General features: G+C 37.3%; 1 long non-coding RNA gene across 2 annotated transcripts in view; it reads right to left on the minus strand.

Moving 5' to 3' along the window:
• LOC139172524 (uncharacterized) overlaps positions 1 to 23,012 on the minus strand; it is a 535,209-nt gene that overhangs the window by 323,704 nt on the left and 188,493 nt on the right. Inside the window, exon 1 of one of the 2 annotated variants that reach the window (XR_011559884.1) lies at positions 13,061 to 13,130. The exons of the other annotated variant lie outside the window; for it this stretch is intronic. This is a non-coding gene — a long non-coding RNA (uncharacterized lncRNA). Of the gene's footprint in view, positions 1 to 13,060; positions 13,131 to 23,012 lie in introns of those variants that run through there. 2 annotated transcript variants of the gene reach the window in all.

A 23,012-nucleotide genomic window follows, 5' to 3' on the forward strand; every position in this document is an offset into this window, starting at 1 on the left:
TACATAAAAGAAAATATAAGTTTGTCAAGAATCAAAAGATACAACACTTAATGATAATCCGGGTGCAAATAAGCAGCCCAATCATATTAGGAACCAATCAATGTAAATTGTAAGTATACAAGCAACAAAGTTACAGTCATACAATCATTTGTGGGAGGAGATGAGTGATGGGAGCAATGAAAAGACTAATAATAGTGCAGAGTTAATAAATAGTTTGACAGTGTTGAGGGAATTATTTGTTTAACAGAGTGATGGCCTTTAGGGAATAAATGTTCTTGTGCCTAGTTGTCTTGGTGTGCAGTGCTCTATAACGTGGCTTTGAGGGTAGGAGTTAAAACAGTTTATGTCCAGGAGTATATAAATATTTTCATGGCTCTCTTTTTGACTCCTGCAATATACATGTCCTCAATGGAAGGCAAGTAGGTAGCAATTGTTCTGATTATATTCTAAAGTCTGTGTCTGTCTTATTTTTATTTTATTTATTTATTTAGTCCAATACACAATACACATTAAAGAGAATAGATATGTAGTAATATAACTAAAGAAACGAATAGAAGAAAAGATATAAAAGTATAGGTGAACATATTTGAAAGGAAGAAAAGATAAATGAGATAAGGAGAGACAATTGGACAGGGGACGGAAGGCACACTGGTGCACTTATGCACGCCCCTTACTGACCTCTAAGGAACCTGGAGAGGTCAATCGTCTTGTTGGGTTGCAGAAACAAACCAGACAATTATAGAGGCGCAGATAACAGTCAATAATTCCTCTGTAGAAGAGGTATTTTGATTTAGTTAAATGATTGCCCATGAAATTAATAAAACACATAAATATCACCTGGGTAATAATAAAGGCTTTTTAAAGCACTTCTTCTAGTAGGGATTGAGAGAGCTCACCTGCTTCATTTTAGCCTTATTTCTAGTATTCCCATACATCTTATAGATAAGAATGAGCAGACAACAATCAATTATTGTACTTCTAAGTTTCTCCATAATTTCATTTGAGAGATATGATCAAAGGCTTGCTTAAAATCAATAAATGCAGGCCTTGATTTCAATCTCTATTTTTCCACCAGAAAGCAGAGCAGGATTTCTCTGTTGTACCACTCCCAGCTAAGAAACTGACTATTTATCTGAAAGATTGTTTTAAACTCTGTTTAGTTTCGAGGATTCCAATGTAAGAGTCCACAAGCAGATATTTTTAATCGGATTTAATAGGGGAATCAGTTGATAAGGATCAAAAATTAAAATTTAAAGATTGAAACAATTATTGACAAAAACCCAGACATCAAGAATCCAGCTTTTTAAACTGTATATGTAAATCAGGAGTCCTAAATTGGCACTTACCAATCCAAATGAATTTTTGATCAATTTTAAGGTATTAGTTTCATCCCCGCTGCCTTTTCACAATTCAAGTCACTAATCATTTTTTGGAGATTCTTGAAATAAAAACAAATGATGATCAATAGTCAACAGGAATGGAAGTGGGCCCTCAAAACTGATAAAAAAAATTAATTTGGAGTGGTAGGTGCCAAATCAGACCTCCTAATATACATACCATATTTTTCAAAGTATAAGACACACCTGTTTCCTTTCTAGAAGAGACTGATAATTTGGATGCATCTTATACTCTGAATGTAGCTTTCCCCCCACAGCCCTAACTAGCTGCTAATGATCTTCCCAGCTCTTAGCTTGCAGGCTCTTTCATTATTTCTCTCTGTGAAGAATATTTTCCAAGCCCTAAGTCTTTGCAGGTTTTTTTTCCATTGTTCTACTTCTTCTGGATGTTTCTTTCCAGGTGCTAATGATGTTCCCATCTCTTACTGGCTTGCAAGCTCTTTCATTGTTACCCTCTCCGAATCATTGAGTCTGTCATCTGCACCTCTATAACTGTCTGGTTTGGTGCTGCAACCCAACAGGATCGACACAGACTTCAGAGGAGAATCAGAACTGCAGAAAAAACAATTGCTGACAACCTGCCTTCCATTGAGGACCTGTATACTGCACGAGTCAAAAAGAGGGCGGGGAAAATATTTACTGACCCCTCACATCCTGGACACAAATTGTTTCAACTCCTACCCTCAAAACGTCGCTACAGAGCACTGCACACCAAGACAACTAGACACAAGAACAGTTTTTTTCCCCAACGCCATCACTCTACTAAACAAATAATTCCCTCAACACTGTCAGACTTTCTACTAAATCTGCACTTCTATTCTACTAGTTTTTCTCATAATTCCTTTCACCCATTTCCTGCCATGTTGACTGTATGACTGTAACTTGTTGCTTATATCCTAAGATTTTTATTAATATCGCTTCTTCATTGCTTATTTGACCCCTATGACAATCATTAAGTGTTGTACCATATGATTCTTGATAAATGTATATTTTCTTTTATGTACGCTGAGAGCATATGCACCAAGACAAATTCCTTGTGTGTCCAATCACACTTGGCCAATAAAAAAATTCTATTCTATTCTATTCTAAATTCTATTCTATAAAGTTTTTTTAAAGCTCTAACCAGGGGATCAAATAATGTGCTGAAGCTGACCAGACTAAGGAAGCTAGCTAGATGAATATCTGGTAGGCAGATTCTTTCCCTATTTTCTTCCCCAAAAACTAAGGTGCATCTTATAGTCTGAAAAATATAGTATGCAATTACATTTACATTTCCCCCTCCCAGAATACCCTTGGACTAATTATCTCTACATGAATTTCATGGACAGACTTTGCCCATCTTAATAGAGCAATATTGCATTCCACAGAGGGACTTGCTTTCTGTCAACAAATGGACTGACAGCAATTTCCCAAACTTATTTCACTATAACAGTTCCAAAGACATGAGACCTAGAGACTGTGATTCCTCTGATTGCTTAATATGGTGACAAATGCCTGTAGAAATTTTCCATGGTCACATTTCAGAATAAATACTAGGTGAACAATGAAGTAAAAGCTACTAAAAGTAAAAGATGGTTATGCTAGAAAACATTGCCCCCATCTGCAGGAGATTACAGACAAGATAAAGAAACAACATTATTTAATCAGTTAAATGTATTTAGATATTTTGTTTCCTGTTTGTTCTAGCATAATTACTATGTTAATTTCTGTGCATCTTGCATATTAAGTGAAGCATATTATAAAACACTAATGGCCAATGCTTCAGCCTTTTTATTAGCAGACAGGAAATAAATATGCAAAAGCTTGCTACCTAAACTAATTAGTTTACTGTTCATCTTTTTAAAATACATTTATTTTGCCTGTAGAATCCATATTGAGATCACACCATAATAATATTTTTTTTTTTAATGAATGCAGGCAAATATATGTGATCTAGAATAATGTTGCCGGTCCAATCTGGGTTAGTCACCTATCTAAACTTTTGGGCACATTGGATCGTACAATTATTATTATTATTATTATTATTATTATTATTATTATTATTATTATTATTATTATTATTATTATTAAGGCTTACAGTTCTTTCAATTTTAGCAATATAAATTTGGTAATTCACCCCAGTAACAAACTCAAAACTCAAGAGTGCAACAAAGAAAGCTAGAGTCTAAGTGACTTGTCTATATAAAGATTTTTTTTTTCAACTGGAAAGTATGCTACTGGGCAACATATGGGAAAAATGTATTTATTACATTTATACGTCACCCACCTCTCTTTATAAGTGATTCTGGATTCATTCTGAATTTATTCATTTTATGAATAATGAGTTTGCATGAGGTTCTTTCTTTCTTAATTTTATTCCCACTTTAAAAAAAATACCCTTTAAGGTTGGGATTAGGAATTAGTGATGAGATCAAAGTCATTCAGACCATATCTCCGGTACCGTCTTCTGCCGCACGAATCCCAGCGACCAGTTAGGTCCCACAGAGTTGGCCTTCTCCGGTCCCGTTGACTAAACAATGCCATTTGGTGGGACTCAGGGGAAGAGCCTTCTCTGTGGCGGCCCCGACCCTCTGGAACCACCTCCCCCCAGATATCAGTTGCCCCCACACTCCTTGCCTTTTGTAAGCTCCTTAAAACCCACCTCTGTCATCAGGCATGGGGGAACTGAGATAATCCTTTCCCCCTTGGCTTATAAAATTTATGCATGGTATGTTTGTATGTATGATTGGTCTCTTAAATTAGGGTTTAAATTAACTTAAATATTAGATTTGTTTATATTGTCTTATTATTGTTGTTAGCCGCCCTGAGTCTACGGAGAGGGGCAGCATACAAATCTAATAAATAGATAGATGGATAGATAGATAGATAGATAGATAGATAGATAGATAGAGTGTAATTCCTTCATCAATGCACAAATCTATACTTTGTATTTCAAAAGATGGCTGATTTCTGCCTGAATACATTCAATGATAAAGATCTCAATATCTCTCTGGGAGATTATGCATTTATTGCATGGAAAGTTGTTTTCCCACTCTCAGATGTAGAAAGAGGAACCTGCTTTTCTCTTTTTATATCCACACCAGCCATATTCCAAGAGATAAATTATGCTACTTTTTTTCTAATCTGGATTTCAGCCAAAAATAAAACACACACACTGCGACACCAACACAAATCCCACCCCAAACAGCCTTTTACTATATATAATGCTATTTCTTGAATTTGCCAGTGAAGAGATTTCAAACAACACAAAAAGGAAATCACTGCTGATTTTGATGGTACTTTCTGCAACAAGAATGTGAGGCTAATTACTGAGTGAAATTCTGTATCAGTTTCTCTGCTACGCTACATTAACCTAGGTTACTAAATGCACTATCAGAAAATATAGACAGGAATCCACTTGCTTACTTTCCCACTACCATTCTCCTTGTAAAGATTTGAGGGTTGCAGTTGAATTTTTTTTTAAAAAAAAAGTTAAAGAAAATAAATCTAGCTTCTTCAATAAATCAGTTTAAAATAATAATAATAATAATTGATATATCCTTAGCTGTCTTGACTTTATGTATGGTGTGTTTGGGTTGTACGATTGTTTTTAATAAGGGTTTTTAAAACTGTTTTAACATTGGATTTGTGTATGATGTTTTTACTTGTTGTGAGCCATTGCGAGTCCTCGGAGAGGGGCGGCATACAAATCTAATAAATTATTATTATTATTATTATTATTATTATTATTATTATTATTATTATTATTATTATTGTTATTATCGATCACATACTCAGCTGCTGCAAAAAAAATCGCACAGACTGACTACAAGCATAGACTGTGGTGTGGCACAGATGATCCACTGGAACTTGTGCCGGAACTACCATTTACCAGTGGCAAAGAACTGGTGGGATCATAAGCCAGAAAAGGTAGTCGAAAATGAGCAAGCAAAACTACTGTGGGACTTCTGACTTCAGACTGACCGAATTCTGAAACATAACACACCAGACATCCTGATTGTGGAGAAAAAGAAAGTATGGATCATCGACATCGCAATCCCAGGGGACAGCAGAATTGAGGAGAAGCAGCTAGAGAAATTAGTGAAATGCGAAGATCTAAAAATCGAGCTGCAACGACTCTGGCATAAACCAGTGAAAGTGATCCCAGTGGTACTTGGCATGCTGGGCACAGTGCCAAAGGATCTCAGTGGACACTTGAAAACCATCGGAATTGACAAAATCTCCATCTGTCAATTGCAAAAGGCCGCTTTACTGGGATCGGCAAACATAATTCGCTGCTACATCACGCAGTCCTAGGTGCTTGGGAAGCGCCCGAGTGGTGATGAAATACGAAATCCAGCATAGTGATCTCGTTTGCTGTGTTGTATTGACATAATAAGAGAAGGGCGGCATACAAATCTAATAAATTATTTACTTACTTACTTACTTACTTACTTACTTACTTACTTACTTACTTACTTACTTATTTGGATTTCTATGCTGCCCTTTTCTGCAGACTCAGGACAGTTTACAACAAATGCTGTAGCTTTATTTTCAGAGCAGTCAACTTAATCCCATTTTGCAGAATGGAGAAGTAATTAATTGTGGATTAGAGAGCAAAACATCAGAGCAGAGTCCAAACATAAAAATATAAAAATTGTACAAAGGCATTTCAAAAACAACAACAACAACAGATTTAAGTAGTTATTGAGATTTTGTTTCTATAAAGAAACAAAACAGAAAAGAGTAGAGAATTTTAGTTGGTAAAGACAGGGCCTTCCTCTTAGTTGTGATGCACAACTTTATAAAGCACTATAAAAATCAATCTACAAAGAAATATAAAGAAATACCGGTAATAGAATTTGTTAGCTCTTAAGGGCACATTCTACTGAATTGTCAATTGACAACAATTCAGATCACCACTGCTTTATAATATGAGGCACAGGTTTTGTCTCAGACAGAGTTTGCACATCAATAAGTAATTTGCATTGGAAGGAGCCCAGCCCAACATGCATTAAAATAGCTTTTCAATATGTGCTTTTTGCTGGCTTGATTTTAAAGGGCAGGAGATAGAATGTCAGCCCTGTGCACGAATCCTCTCAAGACCGATGGGGAAGCAAAGCAAATGAAAGTAATAAGCTCAACTTAATGGAAACAAGCTCATTACTATAACCATCCTGCCAATCCTTATGGCAGAGGAATCCTTGGCAGCAAATAATTGTTGACTGCCTACTTGTAACCATGGAGCTAGTACTCTTGACATTCACCTGCTAAAGAGAAAAAGGAGGCATCAATCATATCAAACTGTGCCCTGCTCTCCTCTTAATGGCAATAATTTTAGCAAGAACAATGCATCACTTCACTCCAAAAGAGGCTTTCAGGAAATAGAGATTTTCCTATTTTCTTGAAGCAGGGCTTGCTAGGGGAATATGGAGAGGGGCTAAATTTAAGCCACGGCTTTCCAGCATTGATCCCCAAATCATATCTTCATGAGTAATGAAAGGGGTGTAAGAGAAAGCAATTGTGAAGAAACAACGTCTTTGGACGTGTATACAGCATAACTGATACCTTGCTTTTGGGGAAGAGGGTTAGCGGATTTGAAAAAGACCAAAGCAGTCTAGCAAAAGAAGAATACTTGAGATCCAGTAACATGTGGTGAATAAAAGAAGGAGGGAAATAGACCAGCTTTCAGGATAATAATAATAATAATTTAATAATTTATTGGATTTGTATGCCGCCCCTCTCCGTAGACTCAGGGCGGCTAACAACAATAATAAAAACAGCACGTGACAATACAATAATAAAACAACTAAAAACCCTTATAATAAAACCAAACATACAGATAAACATACCATGCATAACTTGTAATGGCCTAGGGGGAAGGGATATCTCAACTCCCCCATGCCTGGCGGTATAAATGAGTCTTCAGTAGTTTACAAAAGACAGGGAGGGTGGGGGCAATTCTAATCTCCGGGGGGAGTTGGTTCCAGAGGGCCGGGGCCGCCACAGAGAAGGCTCTTCCCCTGGGGCCCGCCAAACATTGTTTAGTCGATGGGACCTGGAGAAGGCCAACTCTGTGGGACCTTATCGGTTGCTGGGATTCGTGCGGTAGCAGGCGGTTCCGGAGGTAATCTGGTCCAATGCCATGTAGGGCTTTAAAGGTCATGACCAACACTTTGAATTGTGACCGGAAACTGATCGGCAGCCAATGCAAGCCACGGAGTGTTGAGGATCTAGGACAGTTGTGAGGACAGAGATATAATAATATTTATATACATGATGCTAGTAAAAGAGAAATATTAGGACAGGGGAGGGAAAGTACGCTGGTGCACTTATGCATGCCCCTTACTGACCTCTTAGGAATTGAGAGAGGTCAAAGGTGGATAGTCTAAGGGTAAAATTTTGGGGGATACTACAGAGTCTGGTACTGAGTTCCATGCATCAACAACACAGTTACTAATGTCGTATTTCCTGCAGTCGAGTTTAGAGCGGTTTATTTTAAGTTTGTGTGCTCCTGTGTTGTAGTAGTTGAAGCTAAAGTAGTCATTGACAGGAAGGACGTTGTAGCAGATGATTTTATGGGCTATGCTTAGATCATGTTTATGGTGACGTAGTTCTAAGCTTTCTAAACCTAGGACTGTAAGTCTAGCTGTGTAGGGTATTCTGTTGCGAATGGAGGAGCGGAGGGCTCTTCCAGCAAAGTTTCTCTGGAAATTTTCTAGAGTGTTTATGTCTGAAATGCGGTGTGGGTTCCAGACAGATGAGCTATATTCAAGTCTGCTGAAAGTTTTGTATGGTCTGGTTACTAGTGTGAGATGCTCTGCCCTAACACAACTTATGATGTAAGAGTATGAAAGAAGCATTGTACATTGTCGGAAGACATTAGCACAACTTCCCAGATTAGCAATGTATTCTAAGGGTTTTATGTGCCTTCTTTTGAAACCGGCATTTCTCCCCAAAGCAAATTTCCTGAAACATTTGATAATCGCCAGCAAAAAGAGTTAAATATAAACCCGTGGCGTATTTTTAAAAAAAGGCTGCCGCAAATAAAAAAAAGAAACTGAACCATGAGTGCAAGAATAACAAAATAATAACTCTAAAATGAACAAAACAGCTGCTAAAATGGTCTCGCTGAAGCTTGTTGGATGGACTCCGAATATAAAGGAGATTATGAGAAAAGTAAATATCAGTGTGGCTGACACAAGGGCAGAGGGAATATAATGTTTTGCAGATGTTTGCTCGAGTTTTTCTACCTTTTTTTTTTTTTACCCTGGGATATTTGGCCATTTTCTTTTTTAGAACAGAGGTTAGTCCTAATAAAGAAAGTCATTTTGTAGGTAAAGGCTGTCCATCTGTTCTCCTGCAAGGTGGAAGACCTAAAGACCTCTCTGAGGACCTGTAACTGGTGCATAGTTATACTGTTATTTGCATCAAGGAACATCCCATCTGTTCTGCCAAGGAATTCATTATGCCATTCATTATCAATGAAACACAAACAATATTTAATGCTCAGCTTTGAATAAACTTTTGAGCAAAAGAATTGCTTCTCTAAACTTAACGGCAGCTATCAAATGTTTGTGCAACTTTGATCAAACTTTTTTTAAATTTTGGATTCAGAGTACCCTGTGGATCTAAAGGCAGAGTTCAGAACCTGAGAAATATTTTAGCAAGGTACACGAGACAGGTTGAGCTCGGTATACTAAACCTCAAGTGTGTTATAGCTGTGATTTATTCAATAAGTCACCTTTGTCAAGATTTGCACATAAAATGAAGTCATATTCCAGGAGTGCAGAGGCAAATAACTAGCTTTTCAGTCTAATACATGGACATATATAGATCTGGAGATGTTCATGACATCCTGGTTTATTTTACCAAGTAATATACTAACATAACTACTTTTGGATTCATACCATGTCAAACTATAACCTATAATCTGGCACCAGACCAGATTATCTCAGGGACCGCTTTCTGCTGCACGAATCCCAGCGACCAGTTAGAGTGGGCCTTCTCCGGGTCCCGTCAACTAAACAATGTCATATGGCGGGACCCAGGGGAAGAGCCTTCTCTGTGGCGGCCCCAGCCCTTTGGAACCAACTCCCCCCAGAGATTAGAATTGCCCCCACCCTCCTCGCCTTTCGTAAACTTCTTAAAACCCACCTCTGCCATCAGGCATGGGGGAACTGAGATATTCTTTCCCCCTAGGCCTTTACAATTTACGCATGGTTTGTCTGTATGTATGTGTGGCTGTTAAAATAAGGTTTTTTTAGTTATTTTAGTTTTGGATTGTATTGTTACATGCTGTTTTTATCATTGTTGTTAGCCGCCCCGAGTCTACGGAGAGGGTAGGCATACAAATCCAATCAATTGATCGATTGATAGATAGATAGATAGATAGATAGATAGATAGATAGATAGATAGATAGATAGATAGATAAATCAATTATTTTATTTTATTTTATTTTATTTTATTTTATTTTATTTTATTTTATTTTATTTTATTTTATTTTATTTTATTTTATTTTATTTTATTTTATTTTATTTTATTTTATTTTATTTTATTTTATTTTATTTTATTTTATTTTATTTTATTTTATTTTATTTTATTTATTTTATTTTATTTTATTTTATTTTATTTTATTATTTTATTTTATTTTATTTTATTTTATTTTATTTTATTTTATTTTATTTTATTTTATTTTATTTTATTTTATTTTATTTTATTATTTTATTTTATTTTATTTTATTTTATTTTTTATTTTATTTATTTTAGCATTGTATTGTATTGTTACATGCTCTTCCCCTGGGTCCCACCAAATGACATTGTTTAGTTGACGGGACCCGGAGAAGGCCAACTCTGTGGGACCTAACTGGTCGCTGGGATTCATGCGGCAGAAGGCGGTCCCTGAGATAATCTAGCCCGGTGCCATGAAGGGCTTTATAGGTCATAACTAACATTTTGAATTGTGACCGGAAATTGATCGGCAACCAATGCAGACTGCGGAGTGTTGATGTGACATGGACATATTTAGGGAAGCCCATGATTGCTCTCGCAGCTGCATTCTGCACGATCTGAAGTTTCCGAACACTTTTCAAAGGTAGCCCCATCACCATTCCCACCCCACTCCAGGGGAAAATTACTGCAAAATCTCCATTTCCTCTGGATCTTCTGGGGCTTGGGAGACAGAGAAGAGCTGGGGACAGGCCCAGTCAGAGGTGGTATTTACCAGTTCTCAGAACCACTCAAAATGTTCACTACTGGTTCCCCAGAACTGCTGAATCCCACCTCTGCCTAAAATATTGGAAGACCTGTCATCTCATTCCTAGTCCTTCTCTTTATTACACTAAACATTCCCAGTTCCCACAAGCATTCATTATATGATTTATCCTGCAGTTCCCTAATCATTTTTCTTGCCCTTGCCTGCACTCTTTCTAGAGTCTATGTTGAGCCTAAATCCAACACACCACCTTCTGGCTTTAGGTAATTGGTGATTGATAATGTTGTATTGGTGGTTTTTTTACTTAGCTTTCCACTGCCTACACATCCATCTCTCTAAAAAACAACAACACCCAAACCCTATATCAGGGTTTCCCAAACTTGGCAACTTTAAGACTTGTGGACTTCAACTCCCAGAATTCTCCAACCTGCTATGCTGGCTGGAGAATTCTGGGAGTTGAAGTCCACAAGTCTTAAAGTTGCCAAGTTTGAAGACTTCTGCCCTACATGATACAAAGTTGACAATTTCTTTTGGGATGTAATTAAAGTGCAGGAAGTCAAAGAACATGAAGATCACTAGAAAGAAAATTATAAAATGAAAAGCAGGAAATTTGCCACTTTGCTACCTAATATAACAACAACATCAACAACAAAATTTGAAGGGACCTTGGAGGTCTTCTAGTCCAACCCCCTGCTTGGGCAGGAGACCCTACCCTACTTCAGACAAATGGTTATCCAATATATTCTTTAAAACTTCCAGTGTTCTTAAAAACATCCATTCACAACTTCTGGAGGGAAGCCAGAAGCATCAAAATTGCCTCCAACTTCTGGAGGCAAGCTATATTCCAGGATCATTTATCTGGCAGTATCTAATGAATTTGGTATGGTAATTGTTGTATTAAATGAATCATTGGAAGGAAAAAGGTTTTTTTTAAAAAAAAATCAACTAAATGAGGATTGGCAGAAAAAAATAGTATGAGTTATATGCATGGTTGCAATTTAAAACCATTGGACCAAGCCAAAATGGAATCGAAGCATAACATCTTTAATTGACCACAAATATTTACTGTAGAGACACACCTGATGCCAAAACAGAAAAAAAAGAAGAATATTGCAAGTCTTCATGAACTGAAGAAAAATGGAATTCTCACATTTGGAAATTTTACTCATTTATTATTCTCTCAACTTTCTATTCAACTAAGTACTAGCCTAGCTCCCAATGGTTAAAATATAAAATACAATAACTTAAATAATGTGATAGTACTCAACAGTAACCATCTGGTGAAAGAGAGATGATCCTAAACACAGTGCAAGAGATATTATTGCTAGGATTAGTGAATGGATGCACCTGTGGCCACCAGGAGGTGAATTCAAACCTAGTGCTTCCATTTTAAAGGAATGCTTTGGTATAGGCACCTTGTTATCTCTACCTGCCATGTTTTGCATCAACCAACTTCTGGACGCTGTCCTTTCTATCTTTAAGATGTATTTCTTTCTATTAAAAAGGTTTTCATCAAAATAAAAGTACAGTAATGCAGATTTTGAACTGAAGGAAAGGAGATTTTGCACTGAAGGAAAGGAATAAAAGTAGTAGGAAAGTGGGAATAAAGCAACATAAATAAATGCATTTATTTTTTTTATTTTGTCAAGCATGTATACAGTAACAGACCTCTTAGGAATGGGGTGAGGTCAACAGTAGACAGTCTAAGGTTAAAATTATGGGGATTTGGGAATGAAAAAAATGAATTCCACAGAGAAATATAGAAGATTGACGGCAGAAAAAGACCTCACAGTCCGTCTAGTCTGCCCTTATACGATTTCCTGTATTTTATCTTAGGCTGGATATATGTTTATCCCAGGCATGTCTAAATTCAGTTACTGTGGATTTACTAACCATGTCTGCTGGAAGTTTATTCCAAGCATCTTTCAGTCAAATAATATTTTCTCACATTGCTTCTGATCTTTTCCCCAACTAACCTCAGATTGTGCCCCCTTGTTCTTGGGTTCATTTTCCTGTTAAAAACACTTCCCCCCTAAACCTTATTTAATCCTTTAACATATATTTTAATCATCTCCCCTCTTTCTCTTCTGTCCTCCAGACTATACAGATTGAGTTCATGAAGTCTTTCGTGATAAGTTTTGTGCTTAAGACCTTCCACCATTCTTGTAGCCCGTCTTTGGACTCATTCAATTTTATCAATATCTTTTTGTAGGTGAGGTCTCCAGAACTGAACACAGTATTTCAAACGTATAAAAAGAAAAGTAATAAATGAACTTCTGATCTTAGCAGCAGTTATATTTACTATGAAATGTATGAAAATATATGTAATAAAACATTTGCAAGAAAACAAACTTAAGTCAGCACTTCTCATTTCAACCCTGAGCTACAAATATTCTCCTTTCTTGGTACATGTATATTTTATTATTTTTAAGGTTATATCCTAATGTCCTTTTAACAAAGGCAACTTACGGAAAGAGCTTCCAAAATATTTTCAGCATGTCAATTGTCCCACCAGAGGCAAGAATACTTTAGACCACTGCACACAGCACTAAAAAATGCTTATCAGTCCTTACTAGGAGCAGCTGTGGGCCACTCTGATCATTGCATGTACCTGCCTTAGGATTTAAAGATTTAAAGCCACAAAACCAACAATTAAGTCAGTGTGGATTTGGACTGAAGTGGCAAAGTCAAAGCTACAGACTGCAGGGACTGGAATATTTTTGAAGATACTTCTGCAGGCTGAATGGACTCATAGATACTCTAATATCATATGTCAGTTTCTATGAAGACCTATGTGTACTAACCAGGAACTTGTGAATATACAGTAACAATAAACCTTGATTCACTGCTAAACGTAAGTAGTTACATCTTTCCAAAGAGGAAGCTTACAGAAAAGGTGATAGAATGCTGTACTATCAGGGCAAAAAATTATTAACAAGGGAGATCACAGCAGCAGCAGCAAAAAAAGAAGCTACTCTGAAAAGCTGAGAAAAAACAATTATTGCCAATCTGCCTTCTATTGAGGACCTGTATACTGCAAGAGTCAAAAAGAGGACCATGAAAATATTTACTAACCCCTCATAACTTGGACATAAACTGTTTCAACTCCTACCTTCAAAATGATGCACACCAAGACAACTAGACACAAGAAACGTTTTTCCCCCAAACATCATCACTCTGCTAAAAAAATAATTCCCTCAATCCTGTCAAACTATTCACTAAGACTGCATTACTATTACTATTAGTCTTCTCATCATTCCTACCACCCATCTCCTCCCACTTATGAACTGTGACTTATTTCTTGTATCCTTACAATTTATATTAATATTGTTTCCCACCAGAGGCAAGAATACTTTAGACCACTGCACACAACACTAAAAGATGCATATCAGTCCTTACCAGGAGCAGCTATGGGTTTTTTTGGTTGCTTCTTTGTATCCTATGACAATCATTCAGTGTTGTATCTCATGATTCTTGACAAATGTATCTTTTCTTTTTATGCATATGCACCAAAGACAAATTCATTGTGTGTCCAATCACACTTGGCCAATAAAGAATTCTATTCTATTCTTTTCTTCCATACACTTTGGAATCACCAAATCCATAAAACACCAGTTCAGTTTTTACAACAAAATGTCCATAAGGAGTTTCCAGTCAATAAACCTAACTTTTGGTCACTTTTCAAGAAAACCTACTCATACATCATTTTGTAACTAACCCCCAAGAGAAGCAGCAACCTCAAAAGTCTACAAAAATGTTTATTGACAAACAGAAATTGGACTATATTTGTGAATACATCAGGTAGTTTAAGTAGAATCTAATTTTCACAACAATTAAGTTAACACCACCACTCCCCCCAAAAATGTCAGTGCTGAGAAAAGAAAGCATTCATTTTGCATGTGGAAAATGCTTTTTAAATTAGTGGAGGAATTTTAAATTATCTTTTTCAGAATAATGTGGCATGCTGTTTGACCACCTGAGATTTTGTCACTTGAGTGTTAAAAGATGTGAACCAAACATTCCTGTGAATCACACCCCAGTTTAAGTTTTGGGCATAACTTGATTGTATGCATTCTGTTATACAGTGGTACCTCGAGATACGAGTTTAATTCGTTCCGGACCTGGGCTCTTAAGTCGAGCAGCTCTTATCTCGAACGACTTTTCCCCATAGGAATTAATGTAAATAATTTTAATTGGTTCCAGCCCTCAAAAAACTCACAAAGTTAGTCTAAATTATGCAGAAAGACATGTTTTTAATGAAGAAATGTACATGTACATATAAATGAATAATGAAGTTTCTTTCACTTAACTTGTAAACTTTCTTAAACTTTTAAATTTACATATGTTCAACTTCTCTGCCACCCAATCCTGTAGGACAGAGGTCCCCAACCCTTTTTGCACCAGGGACCGGCTTTAAGCGATCAAGAGAGGAATGGGTGAATGAATGGATGGAGGGTGGGAAGGAAGGAAGGAAAGAGGGAAGGGACAGGAACAGAGGAAGGAAGCAAGGAAACTTATGAAAGGGGAGAGTAAGAGAGGAATGAGTGAAGGGAGGGAGGGAGGGAAGAAGGTGGGAAGGAGAAAGAAAAGAAGAAATAGAGGAAGGGAAGGTAAAAGAGAGAAAGAAAAAGAGCAAGAAAGAAAGCAAGAAAGAAAGAAAGAAAGGGGGAAGGGACAGGAACAGAGGAAGGAAGCAAGGAAACTTATGAAAGGGGAGAGTAAGAGAGGAATGAGTGAAGGGAGGGAGGGAGGGAAGAAGGTGGGAAGGAGAAAGAAAAGAAGAAATAGAAGGGAAGGTAAAAGAGAGAAAGAAAAAGAGCAAGAAAGAAAGCTGCAAGCCCCCCCCCGAGCCCCCCAGGCTGGCTGCAACCTTTTAAAACACGCACGCCGCTTCGCAGCTGTCTCCTGAAGCCGAACGCGGAAGTTAGCGTTTGGCTTCAGGAGACAGCTCCTTGGCGCTTGTATCTCGAATTTGGGCTTGTAAGTAGAACAAAAATATCTCTCCCCTGCCAGCTCTTATCTCGAGTTGCTCTTAAGTAGAGCAGCTCTTATGTCGGGGTTCCACTGTATAGCTTTCTTTCCTCTAAAATTAGCTTTTGTGGTGGCCTGAAAACAAACCTTTTTATCAGTGTTGGACTGGACTAATTATTGCATTTGTGTTCAAGCTCCTTAATTAAATGAAAGATGGTAGAAGACAGCAAAGAAACACCAAGTGGGATTCGGGAGAATGCTCAAATTCTCCCAACATACGGAGTCTTATTCCTCCATATTGTATTGTAATTTGATTATTATTTCATGTAGACACACACAATTTAAATATTATTTTAGGTGATCAGCTATGATTTTCCTTTAGAGGAAGTGGAGAATATTTTGAATGGATGAACAAGAATATTTGAGGTGGCTTGAATTTCTGCTGTTTCTCTAGCAAAGCAACCTTATCCTTCAGTTTCATTTCTTCCCAATTTGGCAAACCTGTTTCCGTCATCTGGCATTTTGGAGAACAATTGGTGCAACACACACTTGGTCTAATATAAGAAAATTATTGACGATTGTATCTTTCATGGGAGAAGGTCAACCACATGAACACTTTTTCCTCACTTTCCTTTCTTTTTTTATAAGGCAACAGAATTATATTAAACTGCCTTCTGTCTTTCAATCAATATGTACCCCATCGTTTTAGCAGATTTTCTCCCAGCTGTCCTCTGGGTATTGTGTTAGTTTACAACAGATATAGTCACAAGAAGATTTTCCAACAAACCTGCACAGATTTGGATGTACCTTCTGTTTCATACAAGATTGATTTTCTATATTTTTAAGCAGGGGGGAAAAGGCATATATCCACAATAATACTTGCCAGCTAGTAAGAGATATTGCAATGCTTCTTTACAATCTACACCCTTTACATCTAATAGATGTGAATAAATTACTAGGATGAAATTCTTCCACATGATGAGCTGAAACAAATGTCAGGCTAAATCAAAACTCACTTTACCTCCAAAGTTGTAAATTGTGCTTTACAAACCATCTTCTCAATTCACAACCAAATCACCAAGGCACACCAATTTGGTCACTCAAATCACCAAGGTACATTTAGAACTGGTAAGCTCAGACTTTTACGTAAAATATAGTGTTATTGTTCATTTTTATAAGGTGAAGAAACTGATCTGTGTTGGTTTCATCTCTATCATTTTGTTTGTTTGATTGATTGGTTGGTTGATTGATTGATTGTTTGTATGTTTGTATGTTTGTTTGTTTGTTTGTTTGATTGATTGATTGATTGATTGATTGTTTGTTTGTTTGTTTGATTTTTTGTTTGATTGATTGATTGATTTGTATGCCTCCCCTCTCCGAAGACTCGGAGCGGCTCACAACAGCAAAACAATACAAATACAATAATTAAAACAATTTAAAATCCTTAATATAAAAAACAATCATACGTGATGGAACTCAAACATATTAAAACCTAACCTGAATTTTTAGAAGAAAATTGTTGTCAAATTATACTATGCTCTCTTTTTCTCTCTTATGATGGATTGATTTATGCTATATGCTAAATGATCACCTAATAGAATAGAATAGAATAACAGAGTTGGAAGGGACCTTGGAAGTCTTCTACTCTTCCCCCACCCAGGCAGGAAACCCTACACCACTTCAGACAAATGGTTATCCAACATCTTCTTTAAAACTTCCAGTGTTGGAACTTCACAGCTTCTGGAGGCAAGTTGTTCCACTGATTAATTGTTCTAAGGGTTAAGAAATTTCTCCTTAGTTCGAAGTTGCTTCTCTCCTTTATTAGTTTCCACCCATTGCTTCTCCTTCTACCCTCAGGAGCTTTGGATAACAGTTTGACTCCCTCTTCTTTGTGGCAACCTCTGAGATATTGAAACATTGCCATCATATCACCCATAGTTCATCTTTTCATTAAAATTGACATACCCAGTTCCTGCAACCATTCTTCATATGTTTTAGCCTCCAGTCCCCTAATCATCTTTGTTGCTCTTCTCTGCACTCTTTCTAGAATCTCAACACCCTTTTTACATTGTGGCAACAAAAACTGAATACAGTATTCCAAGTATGGCTTTATCAAGGCATTATAAAGTGATATTAGCACATCATGTGATCTTCTATTCCTCTATTTATGCAGCCTAGAACTGTGTTGGCTTTTTTGGCAGCTGCTGCACACAGCTGGTTCATATTTAAACGGTTGTCCCCTAGGACACCAAGTTCCCTCTAACAGTTACTACTATTGAGCAAGGTATCACATATCTTTTACTTGATATTGTGCCAACCTATTAATTGACACATGAGACAATTTGGATATATATAGCCTTATAAAACTTCAAGTCTAGTGTAGCCCCACAACCAAATGCAGTATTCAAAATTTGACACTTGTGTTGAAACCTGAAAATTAGCCTCCTCCCAATATTATAAATATACTGTAGAATCTCAAGCATCTTATTCACTCATTTATACATTATGCATCCTATATTTTTGTTCATAGGATGCTCAATATGGCTTATTATAATACAAAACCATAAAGATTTAACATTTTGTAAAACATTTAGTTAAAAGCAGTAAAAAAAAACTTGCCCTGCTTTTTCAAACTGGAAATCTTAGTTAAAGAGAAAAACAATTGACTTCATCCCTAACATTAAAAATAAGAAGAAGCAGTTAAGCACCACTCCTAAGAGAACACATTTCATTGGGGGTGGGGGTTGTGGGGGGAGTTAAGAAAAGGTCAGGGTGCTTGACCATTAAATTTTGGAAAGTGAAGTATCTTTAATCAGTATCTTGACATTAACATATATGACGTGGATGTTTCAGGAATGAAGGCCTTTGCCCTACAGTTGAACTTTGCAAAGCTTTTATATGACCAAGAATCCTGCAATGTCTAAGTGTTTGTCAACCTTGTGTGGACTTGTGTGAAGATGTGTGGACTTCAACTCCCAGACTTCCTCTACCAGCCATTCTAGCATTCTGAATTCTGGGAGTTGAAGCCCACACATCTTCAAGCAGCCAAGGTTGAGAAGCATTGATCTAATGAGCTTTGTCTTTAACATCTTGCCTCTTCCCAGCTTGTCATTATCTAATCTTCACCCATATCACTTGTTCAACTGATGCTACCCATGCCCTCCCTTGGGTGAATATGCAGTGCTTTAATTTAAAAGAAGAGGGGTAAAGTATTTCAGACTATGCTGACGCATACGTAATAGTTATTGACAGCCTTTAAACCAAATCTGACTTTTTCGGGAATTACAGTCTAGCTTCAAAGGGCAGGTAAGTGATTCTTGGAAATCACTTAGCTTTGTTTTAAGGTATTGCCAACTGATACAACATGAGCAACCTCTGTGCTTGGAAACATAATTTTGCTTTTTGATCTGATGTGTTTCACAGTCCCAATACACAAATATGAGGATATAGATTATTTAAAATTATTCTAATTCTAACAGAACAGGCATGTATTTTTAACATATTCTTTTTCAGCTGTGGACAAAATGCTTTCTGATGTAGAATCAGTGATCAAATAATTGCAAACAACCTGCCTTTCATTGAAGACATGTACAGTACATATCCGCACCTGGAGTATTGCATCCAGTTCTGGTCACCACACTTCAAAAAAGATATAGAGACTCTAGAGAGAGTGCAGAAAAGAGCAACTAAAATGATAAAGGGACTAGAGACCAGGTCATACGAGGAAAGGTTGCTGGAACTGGGCATGGATAGTCTAGTAAAAAGAAGGGCTAGGGGGACATGATAGCTGTATACAGGTACTTGATCCTTGGAACAAACTTCCAGCAGACGTGGTAGATAAATCCACAGTAACTGAATTTAAACATGCCTGGGATAAACGTATATCCATCCTAAGATAAAATACAGAAAATAGTATAAGGGCAGACTAGATGGACCATGAGGTCATTTTCTGCCGTCAGACTTCTATGTTTCTATGTTTCTACTTGAGGGGTTGCCACAGAGAGGAGGGGGACACACTGTTTTCCAGGGCACCAGAGGGCCGTACGAGAAACAACGGTTGGAAACTGACCCAGGAAAGATTCAACCTGGAGATAAGAAAGAATTTCCTGACAGTGAGAGCGATCAACCAGTGGAACGGCCTGCCAGCATAGGTTGTGGACTCCCCAACTTTGGACACTTTCAAGAGGAGATTGGACTGCCATTTGGCTGGGGTGATGCAGGATTTCCTGCTCGGGCAGGGGGTTGAATTCGATGACCTGTAAGGTCCCTTTCAACTCTAATAATAAATAAATAAATAAAGTATATTGCATGGGTCAGAAGGACAGCTGAGAAGATATCTGCGGACCCCTCACATTATAGATATAAACAGTTTTAACTCCTACAGGGAATTGCAGGCCAAAACAATTAAACACAGGGACAGTATTTTCCACTCATGCCATCACTCTGCTGAACCTTATTCTCAAAGTACTTTCTAATACCTACCATATTTTTTGGAATATAAGATGCACCAGAGTGTAAGACACACCTTAGTTTTTGGGGAGGAAAAAGGGGAAAAGAATCTGTTTACCAGATATTCATCTGGCTAGCATCCTTAGTTTGGTCACCTTCAGCACATTATTTTATCCCCTGCTTAGGGCTTTAAAAAACCTTATTTGGAGCGAGTAACAATGAAAGAGCTTGCAAGCCAGTAAGAGCTGGGAAAAGCATTAGGTTAGGACTGGAGGAGATTGAACATTCGGAGCAAGTAGAGCAATGAAAGAGCTTGTACAATCTGGGAACATTGTTATCATCTGGTTAGGACTGGAAAGAAACTTTTGGAGCAAGTAGAGCAATGAAAAAAAAAACTCTGCAAAGACTTAGGGCTTGAAAAACATTCTTTGCAAAGAGTAACAATGAAAGAGTTTGTACCAACTGCGAACATTCTTAGCACCTAGTTAGGGCTGGAAAGAAACATTTGGAGCAAGTTAAAGCAATGAAACAAGCCAACAAAAAACCCTGTAAAGACAGGGTTTTGAAAACATTCTTCACAGAGAGTAACAATAAAAGAGCTTGCAAGTGGGTAAGAGCTGGGAACATTGTTAGCACCTGGTTAGGACTGGAAATAAACTTATTCAGAGCACATTAGAGCAATGAAAAATCCCTGCAAAGACTTGGGGCTTGGAAAACATTCTTTGCAGAGAGTAAAAACGAAAGAGCTGGGAAGATTGTTAGCAACTAGTTAGGGCTGGGGGGGAGCTTCAAAAAAAGCTATATCCAGACTATAAAATTCACCTGAATTTTAAGCCTCTTTTAGGGAGGAAAAAGGTGTGCCTTAGTATATTATTATTTGTCCTTATTAACTTTCTTACTCCACCCTCTTAACAGTATTATTATGGTGATGATTATCATTATTCTCTTAGTCTACATAACAGCTTTGGCATCCAATCACACATGGCCAAATAAAATATTCAATTCAATTCAAGTCTAAGATGGCAAAGGAACATAAATGCCTAGCACTAAATTGGATAATTTCTCCATCATGCCCACTCTTCCTACCACTGTTCAGTTCTTCCTTCATTATTATCCTTTTAACTGGAAATGCCTGGAAATTGAACCAAAGAATTTCTGCATTCAAAACACGTAGCCTGCTACTGACATGCGGTCGTGTCCTTCTAAAGAACAGAAAGAAATGGGGGACTGTTATATCTCACATATTGCTTTGATGTAACTAGCCAGATGTTGGCTACCTGCCTGGGTCATGTACAATAGGATAGCTACATTTATGTAACCGTGGTATAATTACTGGGAACAAGGGAAAATAGTGGTTTTCACACAAGACACTTCCCCATTCACTTTTATTGGCCAGTGTCTGACATTTGAACAATAAAGTACCCTTTTTAAAATTCAGAGAGGCAGCCTTGGAGGTTTTAATCTGTTCTCAGTTGAAATTAACAGGTATCAAGTGTTTTAGAAACTTCTTGAAAACAGCACTGGTTGTCTATAAATATTTGCAGATAGAAGAAGCAGGGGGGAGAAAAGAAAAGAACAAAAATGAAAAGGAAGGGAAGCATTGAATAGCTAGAGCAGGCAGCAATTAGCAAAGAATCTAATCCTGAATGTTGCTTTGGTGCCAATCGTTAGAAAAGCTTTAACTGTCGAACTATTGTCCTGTTCCCCTTTTTTTATGAAGCCTGCATTAATGTGTGAGCTCAACGCCTTAGAATGAGGACAGTTTTAGAGCAAGATTAATTACTGACCTCCATTGCACCAAATAAAGATTACCTGCTGTTTTCCATTGCCCATCTTCATTATAATATGCAAAAAACCAACAAAATGCTGAGGACATGAACAGAAAGTTGATGATGCTGTCTTAATTCTTTTACATATTATTTGCAAGAGGGAAGTTAGGAGCAGAACAATAAAAACAAAAGCATTGATCCTGAGGTCTACTTTCCCTAAAAGAATGGATGGGAAGTTTTCAATTACCGTATTTTTCAGAGTATAAGACACACTGGAATATAAGATACACCTTAGTTTTGGGGGAGGAAAATAGGGAAAAGAATCTGCTTACCAGGTATTTATCTGGCTAGCATCCTTAGTCTGGTCAATTTCAGCACATTATTTTATCCCCTGGTTAGGGCTTTAAAAACCTTATTTGGAGAGATTAACAATGAAAGAGCTTGCAAGCCAATAAGAGCCGGGGACATTGTTAGAACCTGGTTAGGTCTGGAAAGAAACATGTGGAGCAAGTTAGAGCAATGAAAAACAACCTTCAAAGATTTGGGGCTCGGAAAACATTCTTAGCAGAGAGTAACAATGAAAGGTCTTACCAGCTGATAAGAACTGGGAAAATTGTTAACACCTGGTTAGGGCTGGAAAGATAAATTTCAGAGAAAGTAGAACAATTGAAAAAACCCTACAAAAACAGGGCTTTGAAAACATTATTCACAGAGAGTAACAATGAAAGACCTTGCAAGCCGTAAAAGCTGAGAACATTGTTAGCATCTGGTTAGGGCTGGAAAGAAACATGTAGAGCAAGTTAGAGCAATTAAAAAAACCTGCAAAGACTTAGGGCTTGGAAAACATTCATAGCAGACAATAACAATGAAAGAACCTGCAAGATAAGAGCTGGGAAGATTGTTAGCACCTAGTTAGGGCTGGAGAAAGAAAGCTGCCTTCAGAGTATAAGATGCACCCAAATTATCAGCCTCTTTTAGGGAGGAAAATGGTTCATCTTATACTAAAAAAAAAATACGGTACATCTTTTTTGAGTAGGTCGGTGCATAACAGGAGATTCTTCACCCCCGAGGAAAGCTGGCTTAAGAAAAAGATCCATAGGGTAGTTTGGTCAGAATTTTATGACAACGGGTCAACCTGTTTCTGAAAGTCAGGTAAGACCCAATCAGATGAAAGTGACAGACATAATTAGAGCTAATGATTTTTAACAATCTGCTAAAGTAATATTCAACAA

Source organism: Erythrolamprus reginae, chromosome 9, assembly GCF_031021105.1.
Source record: "Erythrolamprus reginae isolate rEryReg1 chromosome 9, rEryReg1.hap1, whole genome shotgun sequence".
NCBI lineage: Eukaryota > Metazoa > Chordata > Lepidosauria > Squamata > Dipsadidae > Erythrolamprus > Erythrolamprus reginae.